Source organism: Triticum dicoccoides, chromosome 7B (assembly GCF_002162155.2).
Source record: "Triticum dicoccoides isolate Atlit2015 ecotype Zavitan chromosome 7B, WEW_v2.0, whole genome shotgun sequence".
NCBI lineage: Eukaryota > Viridiplantae > Streptophyta > Magnoliopsida > Poales > Poaceae > Triticum > Triticum dicoccoides.
The window spans coordinates 485,269,322-485,280,683 of record NC_041393.1 but is presented as its reverse complement, the minus strand read 5'-3'; positions in this window follow the sequence as shown (position 1 = coordinate 485,280,683).

The window sequence follows — 11,362 nt, the reverse complement described above, 5'->3', positions numbered from 1 at the left end:
ATTGCTTTATTTGTATGCTCGAAGTATTATTGTTTTTTATGTCAAATGATAGACTATTGCTTTGAATCACTCATGTCTTAATATTCATCCCATGATTAGACATATGATCAAGATTATGCTAGGTAGCATTCCACATCAAAAATTATTATTTTTATCATTTACCTACTCGAGGACGAGCAGGAATTAAGCTTGGGGATGCTGATACGTCTCCATCGTATCTATATTTTTTATTGTTCCATGCCAATATTCTTCAACTTTCATATACTTTTGGCAACTTTTTATGTTATTTTTGGGACTAACATATTGATCCAGTGCCCAGTGCCAGTTCCTGTCTGTTGCATGTTTTATGTTTCGCAGAAACCCAATATCAAACGGAATCCAAACGGGATAAAAACAGACGGAGAATTATTTTGGCATATTTGGAATTTTCTGGAGGAAGAATCAACGCGAAACGGTGTCCGAGGTGGCCAGGAGATAGGGGTCTCGCCTGGCACTCTCATGGGCCACCCGTAAGGCGGTTGACACTCTCCTTTTTCCGCAAGAAAGCTAATTTTACGAGAAAAATCTGGGCGAAAGATTCACCCCAGTCGGAGTTACGGATCTCCGGATATAAAAGAAACGGTGAAGGGGCGGAATCTAAGAACGCAGAAACAGAGAGATAGATCCAATCTCGGAGGGGCTCTCGCCCCTCCCACGCCATGGGAGCGAAGGACCAGAGGGGAAACCCTTCTCCCATCTAGGGTGGAGGTCAAGGAAAAAGAAGAAGAAGGGGGGCTCTCTCCCCTTGCTTCCGGTGGCGCCGGAACGCCACCGGGGGCCATCATCATCACCGCGATCTTCACCAACAACTTCACCGCCTTCATCACCAACTCTTCCCCCCTCTATGCAGTGGTGTAACCCCTCTCTTACCCGCTGTAATCTCTACTTAAACATGGTGCTCAACGCTATATATTATTTCCCAATGATGTATGGCTATCCTATGATGTTTGAGTAGATCCGTTTTGTCCTATGGGTTAATTGATGATCGTGATTGGTTTGAGTTGCATGTTTTATTATTGGTGATGTCCTATGATGCTCTCCGTGTTGCGCAAGCGTGAGGGATCCCTGCTGTAGGGTTTGCAATATGTTTATGATTTGCTTATGGTGGGTGGCGTGAGTGAACAGAAGCACAGACCCAAGTAAGTAGGTTGTTTGCGTATGGGATAAAGGGGACTTGATACTTTAATGCTATTGTCGGGTTTTACCTTAATGAATCTTTAGTAGTTGCGGATGCTTGCTAGAGTTTCAATCATAAGTGCATATGATCCAAGAAGAGAAAGTATGTTAGCCTATGCCTCTCCCTCAAATAGAATTGCAATAGTGATTACCGGTCTAGTTATCGATTGCCTTGGACAAATAACTTTCTCGCAACAAAAAGCTCTCTACTAATACTTAATTTATTGCATCTTTATCTAAACAGCCCCTATTTTCTATTTACGCGTTCTTTACTTTCTTGCAAATCTATCCTATCACACCTACAAAGTACTTTTAGTTTCATACTTGTTCTAGGTAAATCAAACGTCAAAGCGTGCGTAGAGTTGTATCGGTGGTCGATAGAACTTGAGGGAATATTTATTCTACCTTTAGCTCCTCATTGGGTTCGACACTCTTACTTATCAAAAACTGTTGCGATCCTCTACACTTGTGGGTTATCAAGATTATACTGTAGAGCAAATGAATGCAAGAAACTATATCTACATGCGTATTTGGCTGGTGGAGGCTCTAAGTTTAATGTTTTGCATAAAGCTAATTTTTCCATACAACAAAGGAATAAATTTTATTTACTACCAAGTTATACCAATATTTGAGAAGGTTCCTCCAACTCAAATCTGAACATTAACCAAGTATCATCATTAAACCCAATTCATTGATTTAAGAGTGATGAGATCAACAATAATATCCACGTCTAGATACTCAAGATGTCCATAACCGGGGACACATACTATCCCACTGTACGACTCCCTTGGCGCAAGTTGCGAAACTCACGCTTCTTCAAACTCATGGCTCCAGCTGAAACATGTGCGGTGCGGGAGGCCTGCTAAAACGGGTTCCATGTAATTGTAGCTATGGGGTAAGTGGTAGTGAAATTCTCCCGCCAAGATGCCGCGGGTCCATCAAGCTGATGTGTGGTAAAGCGCACTATCTCCGCATCCGTGCATCCGGCAGTGTTCAGCTCTCTTCGAATCTTGCGGAGCCAATCATCTGCAACAATCGGCTCGGTGCTGCTAGAAAACATCGGCGGATTTAACCTCAGAAAATGGGCTAGGTTGTCAACAGGGGGTGGTGGCGGTGGGTTGTTGCTGTTGTTGCTGCCGCCTTGGTTCTGGACTAACATCTGCATCAAGGCATTCTGGTGCTGGATCAAGTGAGCTCCTGTGGGAAAGTGCATCCGGGGTCACGTCTCGGAGGCATCTGATGGGTTAGAGGGGGTGAGAAAACAGAATAGAATGAGGTATATGAGAGATTTCACTACCCATATGCAGATGAGGCAAATACATTCAATTCACACCACTCAACATCAAACAATCTTCACACAATGATCTAAACTACGATTACAATTTGATCGATTCTAACTACTTGGAAGAATACTACTAATAACATGGGGGTCGTCTAGAAATTTTGATCGGTGGAAGACTCCATAATATCTGCTCCAGCTTCGTCTTCATAGTCATCATCACTGTCATCCTTTGCATCATTGTCTATGTCGGTGTCGTCGAATATGATGTAGTCCTCCGAACGGATCTCCACTTCAGGCTCTTGCTTCGGGTTCACCTCGTGCATTCCTAGCTTCTTCTTCAGGTGTTCATGCTTCTCTAGTAGCACAAAAATTTCTTCTTCGTATCCATCGCGTGTTGACTTAAGGTCTCTTCTAGCTTGATATTCCTCTTCATCAGCTTCTTGGTCTTCTTCATGATAGCACTCATCTGGTTCTTGTATCGACGAATGTGCTGATCCATCTCCTGAATGCATGCTGCAATTGATCCATCCTTCCTGGTGCGGATCATCTCCCATTGCTCATCCCAGCGTCCATATATCTGACAGACGGTGTCTTCGAGCTGCTTGTGGTACACCTCACAAATGCGTCCAAAAGTGATGTGGGCTGCCATGCTCTTTCCCAAGTTCCAACTTGGTGCATCCAAGGTAAAATCAATGGGCTTTGTTGTTGGTACAAAAGTCCTCCTAGTTACATGAGCTTTGATCCTCCAGCGCTCCTCTTCCGGTAAAGTTGCAGTGAAGGCTCCAGTGAAGCTTGCTAGCCCAATGTTCAGGTACTTCGTGACTTCCTTCAAGTGTCGTCTGAAAGGGGTGTCGTCAATCGGCTGAGTGAACTTGTTCCTAGGGTCTGCCATCTATGGAGTAGAATTAGAGGAGGATTAGAAATGAGCAGAGAAGAGTATCCTGTGGCTTTTCCTAGTGGTCGCGTCCTACAATCAGCGTGTGCTCTGATACCATCTTGTAGCGACCACGATCCCAATGGACCGAAGTCTCTATGCTTAAGTGTCATCCCTGGATAGGTATGCTGACACACACAGTACTCGAGAAATTATAACAGAGTTTCAATCACACACTTATTACATCGAGGTCCTCATAAAGAGTATCTGTTACACAAATAATATGCCTGAAGGCCATCTAAACAAAATAACTATGGAAGTTTCAAAGATAAATGAGTCCATCAACTCCTATGGCATAGCTGAATGCATGGCAACGACCTATTGCACCTTATTCTTCGTCGGTAAAGTCTGCAACATGAGACGTTGCAGCCGTGTAGGTCCACACATGGAATATGCTGGCAGAGTTACACTGTAGAGAAAATGAATGCAAGAAACTATATCTACATGCATATTTGGCTGGTGGAGGCTCTAAGTTTAATTTTTTGCATAAAGCTAATATTTCCTTACAGCAAAGGAATAAATTTTATTTACTTCCTAGTTATACCAACATTTGAGAAGGTTCCTCCAACTCAAATCCCAACATTAACCAAGTATCATCATTAAATCCAATTAATTGATTTAAGAGTGATGAGATCAATAATAATATCCACTTCTAGATACTCAAGATGTCCATAATCGGGGACATGGCTAGCCATTAGTTTATACACTCTACAGAGGTTGCGCACTTTTCTGCACAAGACTCGACCGCATCCATGATCGAAAGATCGAGACATAGTCTTTCTGAAGCATTAACTCTCTGCTCTGGGAGACCGGTACACCTACTTTCCCCTACATCTGCTCGTCCACCTCTTCAAGAGCTCACACAACTTACTCAACTATGCCAGAGCCCATAATAGCTTGTGGCTGCACACGAAAGTTTCTAGGCATGAAATATCATATGATCCCTTTGAGCCTGGGTGGAGAACCGAGGGAAAATCACATGGGTACTCCGGGATTCCCAATGGGCAAGCACTGGTTTCTCTAGGTGCCCCAACCAATCCTCCCAAATGTGTTTTAAAGTTTCCACCTTAATGTTATCAAAAAATTATTATCTCTCACAACTTCCATGTACATCATGACCCAATCCCCGTCTACAAGCATTGCTAAGCAATAATTGAGCATAACGTATATTCCCGGGGTGATCAAAGGTAATAGGTTCATACCTCAAGTACTACAACCAAACCACATGTTCCCAATCCTACTCATGCAAATATTTGAGGGGAAAAACTAATGCGTAGTAAAAACTGGGTATAGAAAAGTATGATCAAAGTGTAACTTGCCTTGCTGACGATCGGAAAACTCTAGAGATTCATAGTAACAAGCTTCGCTAACCAGAAATCTAGCGTAGACAAACAATAGCCTAAATAAGCAAGCAAACCATGCAAAGAGAAATCGAGAAAAGAATCCAAATAAAACTCGAAACAAGCAAATAACTAATCTAAATATAAAACAAATTGTAACAATGTTATTTTTATGTGGATTAGATCTTAACAGTAGGTACATGTGATTAGCTACTATTTGCAAAAAGAATCAACTCAAATGGAGCTACGAATCTCAAGATAAAAACAAAACAAGATCAAATACTAATCTGAACTAAACTCAAATTTTAAATTAACAAAATTGTGTTCAAGTTTGTTTACTGGATAGATGAGCTCGCTCTAAAGATTTAGGCGTTGGTTTCGTCGAGTTTGGACAAATGAGCTAAAAGTTACGCTAGTTTGAAGATCAGGGGCTAATTGCGACAAAACTAATCGTGGATAGGTCCCTGGCCGAAAATAAACAGAAAAGGAAAAATCTATGGGACGAACGTCCGCTAACAGAGACTAACGAATGAATACTTTCGTCAACAGATCTAAACGGGTGAACGTTCGCTAATTAGTCTAACTAATAAAATAAACCGAAATAATCTAAAAATAAAAAAACCGAAAAGACCGATCGGGCCGGCGGTTTTACCGGTTCGGTCAACGACGGCGGCGAGGTTCGACGGCGGCGGGGTTCCGGTGAGGCGAGGTGTCGGCGGCGGGGCTCGCAGGCGGTGGCGCGGGTGGCGGCGGCGGTGGCGCTCGGCGGCGGTGGCTGCGGCTTGGCTCAAGACGGGGTGTAGAGGCGGCGGGGGTGCGGCTATTTAAGAGGGGGTCGGGCCGGCTCCGACTTGGGGAAGGGGGCAGCGCGAGGCGCGGTGGAGTCGGACTCCCCCGGAGTCCGGCGGTGGCGCGGCGGCGGGAGCGAGCGGGACTCGTCCCGCTCGGACGGGAGAGGCGGCGCGTAGCTGGGCCGGCCCAGTTCGGATTTTTAAAACAATTTTCTAGAGACTAGAACACACAAAATAAATATAAATATAATCCTAAAAATTCTAGAAAAAATAACGTAGTTAAATGGCCTTACTAGTTGTAAGGGCATGTTTATCCCTAAGGTGTTTTGGTGATTGATGACAATGCTTTTGCGGTCTAATTGTGTGCCTTGAGTATTTTAGTCTCTTCGTCGTTAGGCACAAGACGGTTTGGTACCCCTCGAAGACTATGGAAGACGGTGGTGTTCTACGTCTCTTCTGGTGGATTTGAGTCGTAGGATAGCCGTACTATTATGAGGGGGTCCGTGGTGGAAAGGTTTGGGTGGAATCATCATGTACACGTTTTCTCCCTTTCCCCCGCCTTTCCCTTTGTGCTTTGGAGCATCCTCCATTATCTCCTCTTTGTGCAAAAAGAAGGATTCCTAAGAGCTGCTTTTTAGGCATGCGGTAGTACTGCTCCTAGGAGCGGTAGTACCGCAGGCCCCTGCGGTAGTACCGCAAGCCCTTGCGGTAGTACCGTAGGCGCACACGGTAGTACCGCTCCTGTGGAGCTGTAGTACCGTGGCCTCTGGCCAGGCTCAGTCTCTCCTGCGGCTATAGGGGCGGATGTAATTTTTTTCATCCGCGCCCTTCGCGGTAGTACCGCCCCAGGTGTGCGGTAGTACCGTGAGTCCTGGTCTGGTTCAGCAACACGAGCGGAAGTAGGAGCAGATGTAATTTTTTACATCCGCTCCCTGCGCGGTAGTACCGCAAGCCAGGCGCGGTAGTACCGTGTCGGACTTTTGCACTGTTCGTTTTTCAGCGGAAGTAGTCACGGATGTATTTTTATTCATCCTGCCCTTTCCAGCCTAGTCCATCCTGACCTTGCGGTAGTACCGCAAGGGGGAGCGGTAGTACCACCTCAATGGCAATACCGCTCTCAGCCTTGGCGGCTCTGGCCTGGACTAGCCCCTGTCGCTGCAGCGGTAGTACCGCGGCGCACCGCGGTAGTACCGTGAGCCCCTGCGGTAGTACCGCTTGTCTGGAGTGGTAGTACCGCAGGTCGCGGGCTGAGTAAGTGGATAACGGTTGGATTTGTCTCTCCACTATATAAGGGGTGTCTTCTTCCTCTAGTTGACCACCTCTTCTATCCCTAAGCTCCATTTTTGCTCCAAGCTCCATTTTCGCCCGATCTCTCTCCCTAGCCAATCAAACTTGTTGATTTTCTCGGGATTGGTTGAGAAGGCCCCGGTCTACACTTCCACCAAGAGAAATTTGATTCCCCCCACTAATACCTAGCGGGTCTTGTTACTCTTGGGTGTTTGAGCACCCTAGATGGTTGAGGTCACCTCGGAGCCATAGGCCTTCGTGGTGAAGCTTCGTGGTGTCGTTGGGAGCCTCCAATTAAGTTGTGGAGATTGCCCCAACCTTGTTTGTAAAGGTTCAGTCGCCGCCTTCAAGGGCACCAATAGTGGAATCATGGCATCTCGCATTGTGTGAGGGCGTGAGGAGAATACAGTGGCCCTAGTGGCTTTTTGGGGAGCATTGTGCCTCCACACCGCTCTAACGGAGACGTACTTCCCCTCAAAAGGAAGGAACTTTGGTAACACATCCTCATCTCCACCGGCTCCACTCTTGGTTATCTCGCCCCTTTACTTTTGCAAGCTTACGTGTGCTATATCCCTTGCTTGCTTGTGTGATTGTTGTTGGTGCATCATATAGGTTGTTCACCTAGTTGCATATCTAGACAACCTACTTTGATGCAAAGTTTAATTTGGTAACGAAAGCTAAAAATTGTTAGTTGCCTATTCACCCCCCCCTCTAGTCAACTATATCGATCCTTTCAATTGGTATCAGAGCCTCGTCTCTTCATTGAGGACTTTGCCGTCCGAAGAGTATGGTTAACACCATGGACGGTGTGGAGGAGGAGCACTTCGGTCTAAATCTGATCTCGTCTACGGGTGATGGGGAAACCGGGTGTCCCGTGGGGAATTCAATGTGGCCTTGGACACATTGAAAACCTCCATGACAACCACGGTTGAAAGCATGTTTAATAAATTCTTAGAAGGACTTAAACTACCTACCTCGCCATTGAAAGTGGGGGATCCCACTAACAAGGTGACGGGTGCTAACTCCGACAAGGGGGAAGCTAATAGTGAGAAGGGTCCTTCTACTAGTGGTAGAAATGGCACCGACATCTTTGCCCGTGTGGAACCTCCAACTTATGGAGGACCGATTCCCTCTACTCATTTAAATCATGCCGGCCCTCCTCCTAAGATTGTGAAAAATGAGGATTTTGATTCTTGGGCGTATCACTTCAAGCGTCATTTAAATCATGTGAATATTAATCTTTGGAGAATCATTGAAGAAGGTTTCTATCCACATGACCGAAGCAACTTCACCCCTAGAGAAGCAGTGGACAATCAATTCAATGAGAATGATCTCTTCATCATCCAAGATGCTATCCTCCCCGAAGATCTCCCTCATCTCCGACCCCATGCCATGGCCAAAGATGCATGGCAATGCGTTGTGTCTCTTTATCGGGGAAGTGCAAGCATTCAACGCTCCAACTATGAAGTGGTGCAAGATGAAGCCGATGAGTTTGCAATGAAAGAAGATGAAGAACCTCGTGAGCTCTTTCGGAGAGTGACCAAACTCGCGGTCTCACTCCGAGATCATGGAAGCAAGGACACGGATAAAAAATGGATCAAGCGCAAGTTCCACAAGGACATGATGCCCTGCAACAAGGCCATGTCCTCCGTCATTCGTTAAAGACCGGACATCCACTCCATTACCTCAAGTGAAGTGTTGGATGAGTTTGTTGCAATGAGCATCTTGGACAAGACCGCCAATAACGCGGTGCTCTGCTCTCAAAGGGCAAAGAAGCCCAACCTTGCCTTGAAGGCCAAGGTTATTGTGGAAGAGGAGGAAGAAGAGAAAGATGAGGAGAGCAACCCCGAAGATGCAAAATATGATTATCATGAGCACATGGCTCTTGCTTCAAGGCAATTTTGGAGCAAGAAGAACTCAAGGCCCAATTTCAACAAGAACAATTCAAGTGGCTTCAAGGGCAAGCAACGAGTAAGAACTTGTGACAACTGTGGCAATGTGAGCCATTTCATTGCGGATTGTCCTTACGAGAAGCGGGAAGACAATGGTGGCAAGCTCATCCGAAAATAGAAAGCCAAGTCCTTCCCCAACAAGAACAACTTCACCAAGAAGACTCCTACTCGAGGGTTGGTGGTTCAAGAAGAATACCGTGAGGATGACGATGATGATGAAGATAGTGAAGCAATGGCCATGGCATCCGTTGCCATTGCCACAACTCCCCGGATGTCTCTCTTCGATTCACCCAACGAGAACATCACCGCCAAGTGCCTCATGGCTAAAGGCACCAACAAGCTAACCCCCAACATCAAAACCACCATCATTCCTAATCCCTCTTTGACGGATGGCATTGATGAAAGTGAGGGGTCTAATGAGGAAGTAAATGAATTAGAGTCTTTTATGAGTAATCTCAAGGGCAAATCCAAGAAGCACTTTGTTGCTCTCTTGGAACAACTTGGTGAAGCCAAGGACATGACCAAGGCTCATGAATAAACCATCTCTAAGATGGAAGGTCATAGTCGTGACTATGCCGATGAGATACCGGATCTCTCTAATGCTCTTGAGGAAGAGTGTGGGCATTGTTTGGCTCTTGAGGAGTCACACAACAATGACCATGCCAATTTAAAGAAAGATCTTGATCATGCTCTTGTTGTGTCTCGTGTGCTAACTTCCGAGAAGGCTAAACTTGGGGTTGATCATGCTAGACTCAAGGAGGAGTTTGATGTACTTAACAAGGCCCACAAGGTCTTGAAGGGTGCTCATGCAAACCTCAAGGAGTCTCATGCTCAACTCCAAGTTAAGCTAACCAAGGAAAAGGCCACCTTTCCTCATATGGTCCTAATTGATAACGCAAATGCTACTAACCCGTGTTGTGAGCATGTGCATCTTGTGGAGGAGAATGCCAAGTTGAAGGAACAAATCGAGAAAGGCCTTGTGTCATGCATTCAAGGTGAGAAGAACCTAAATGACCTTTTGAGCAATCAAAAGGAAGTTGTGGCCAAGGAGGGAGTTGGGTTCACACCCAAGTCCAAGAATAAGAAGAAGAACGAGAAGAAGAATGACAAGACCAAACGACCTCCCCCTCTTAAGCAAACTTTTGTGAAGGAGGGAGAGGGTGCTCCTAAGGAGAAGAAGAACAATGCGAAGAGTGGTGATGCCAAAAAGGGCAAAGCCATCTCTTCCAACAAAGATGGCGACTTTAACCCTTCTTATGTGTTGTGTCGTGCTAGTGATGGGCATGTTTATGCTAAATTTGTTGGTTCTCCTTATGAGTACATTGAATGGTCTATTTGGGTTCCTAAGACCCTAGTTACTAACATCAAAGGACCCATTACTAAATGGGTACCAAAAACCAAGCATTAATGTCTTATAGGTGTTTGCTTTCGGTGGGGGATCATGGTTGCTCGATAGTGGAGCACCAAATCATATGACCGGAAGCAAGGACTTGGTGGTGGATGTGCAAAAGATCCCATCTATGCCCACCAATGTTGAGTGGGGTGATGCCTCATCTTCTAAGGTATTGGGTCTTGGCAAGGTTGTCATTTCTCATGATTAACGATCGAGAAAGTCATGCTTGTTGAGTCCCTTGCATACAATTTACTTTCCGTTCGTCAACTTGCACTCATGGGCTTTGCCACTTTCTTTCATATTGATATCGTGGCCCTCTTGTGGAGCAAGACTCTTAAAGTAGCCTTTGTTGGGCATGTCGGAGAACGGTCTCTATGTGATTAACTTTTCGGAGCGACCCACTAAGACCGCGACATGCCTAATGGCTAAAGTTGATGTGGGATGGCTTGGGCATCGCCGTTTAGCCCACGTTAATATGAGATCTTTGCAAAGTCTTCTCAAGGGGGACCATGTCCGTGGACTAACAAATGTTAGTTTTGCCAAAGATCGTGCTTGGAGTGCTTGTATCGAAGGAAAGCTTCATGAGAAGGCTCACCCTCCCACGACTATCATCTACTCGAAGAGACCCTTGGAGCTCCTTCAGATGGACCTCTTTGGGCCTCCATCCTTTGATAGTCTTGGGGGAAGAAAGTATTGCTTGGTGATTGTGGATGATTATTCAAGATACACGTGGGTATATTTCTTCAAGAGGAAGAGTGAAACTCAACAAACCATCATCGACTTTGCAAATGAATCTCAACGACAACATGATGCAAAGATCTTGACAATAAGAAGTGACAACGGCACTGAGTTCAAGAACTACACCTTGGATGAGTTTCTTAGTGATGAAGGGATCAAACATCAATATGCTGCACCATATACCCCTCAACAAAATGGTGTCGCAAAGAGGAAGAACCGGACGTTGATGGATGCGGCAAGGACCATGATGGCGGAGTTCAAGTCTCCATACAACTTTTGGGCTGAAGCCATCAACACTGCATGCCATGCTTCCAATCGGCTCTATCTCCGCAAAGGCCTGAACAAGACTCCTTATGAAATTCTTACCGGTAACAAGCCCAACCTCAAGTACTTCCTGGTATTCGGGTGTAAGTGTTTCATTCTCAAGAAA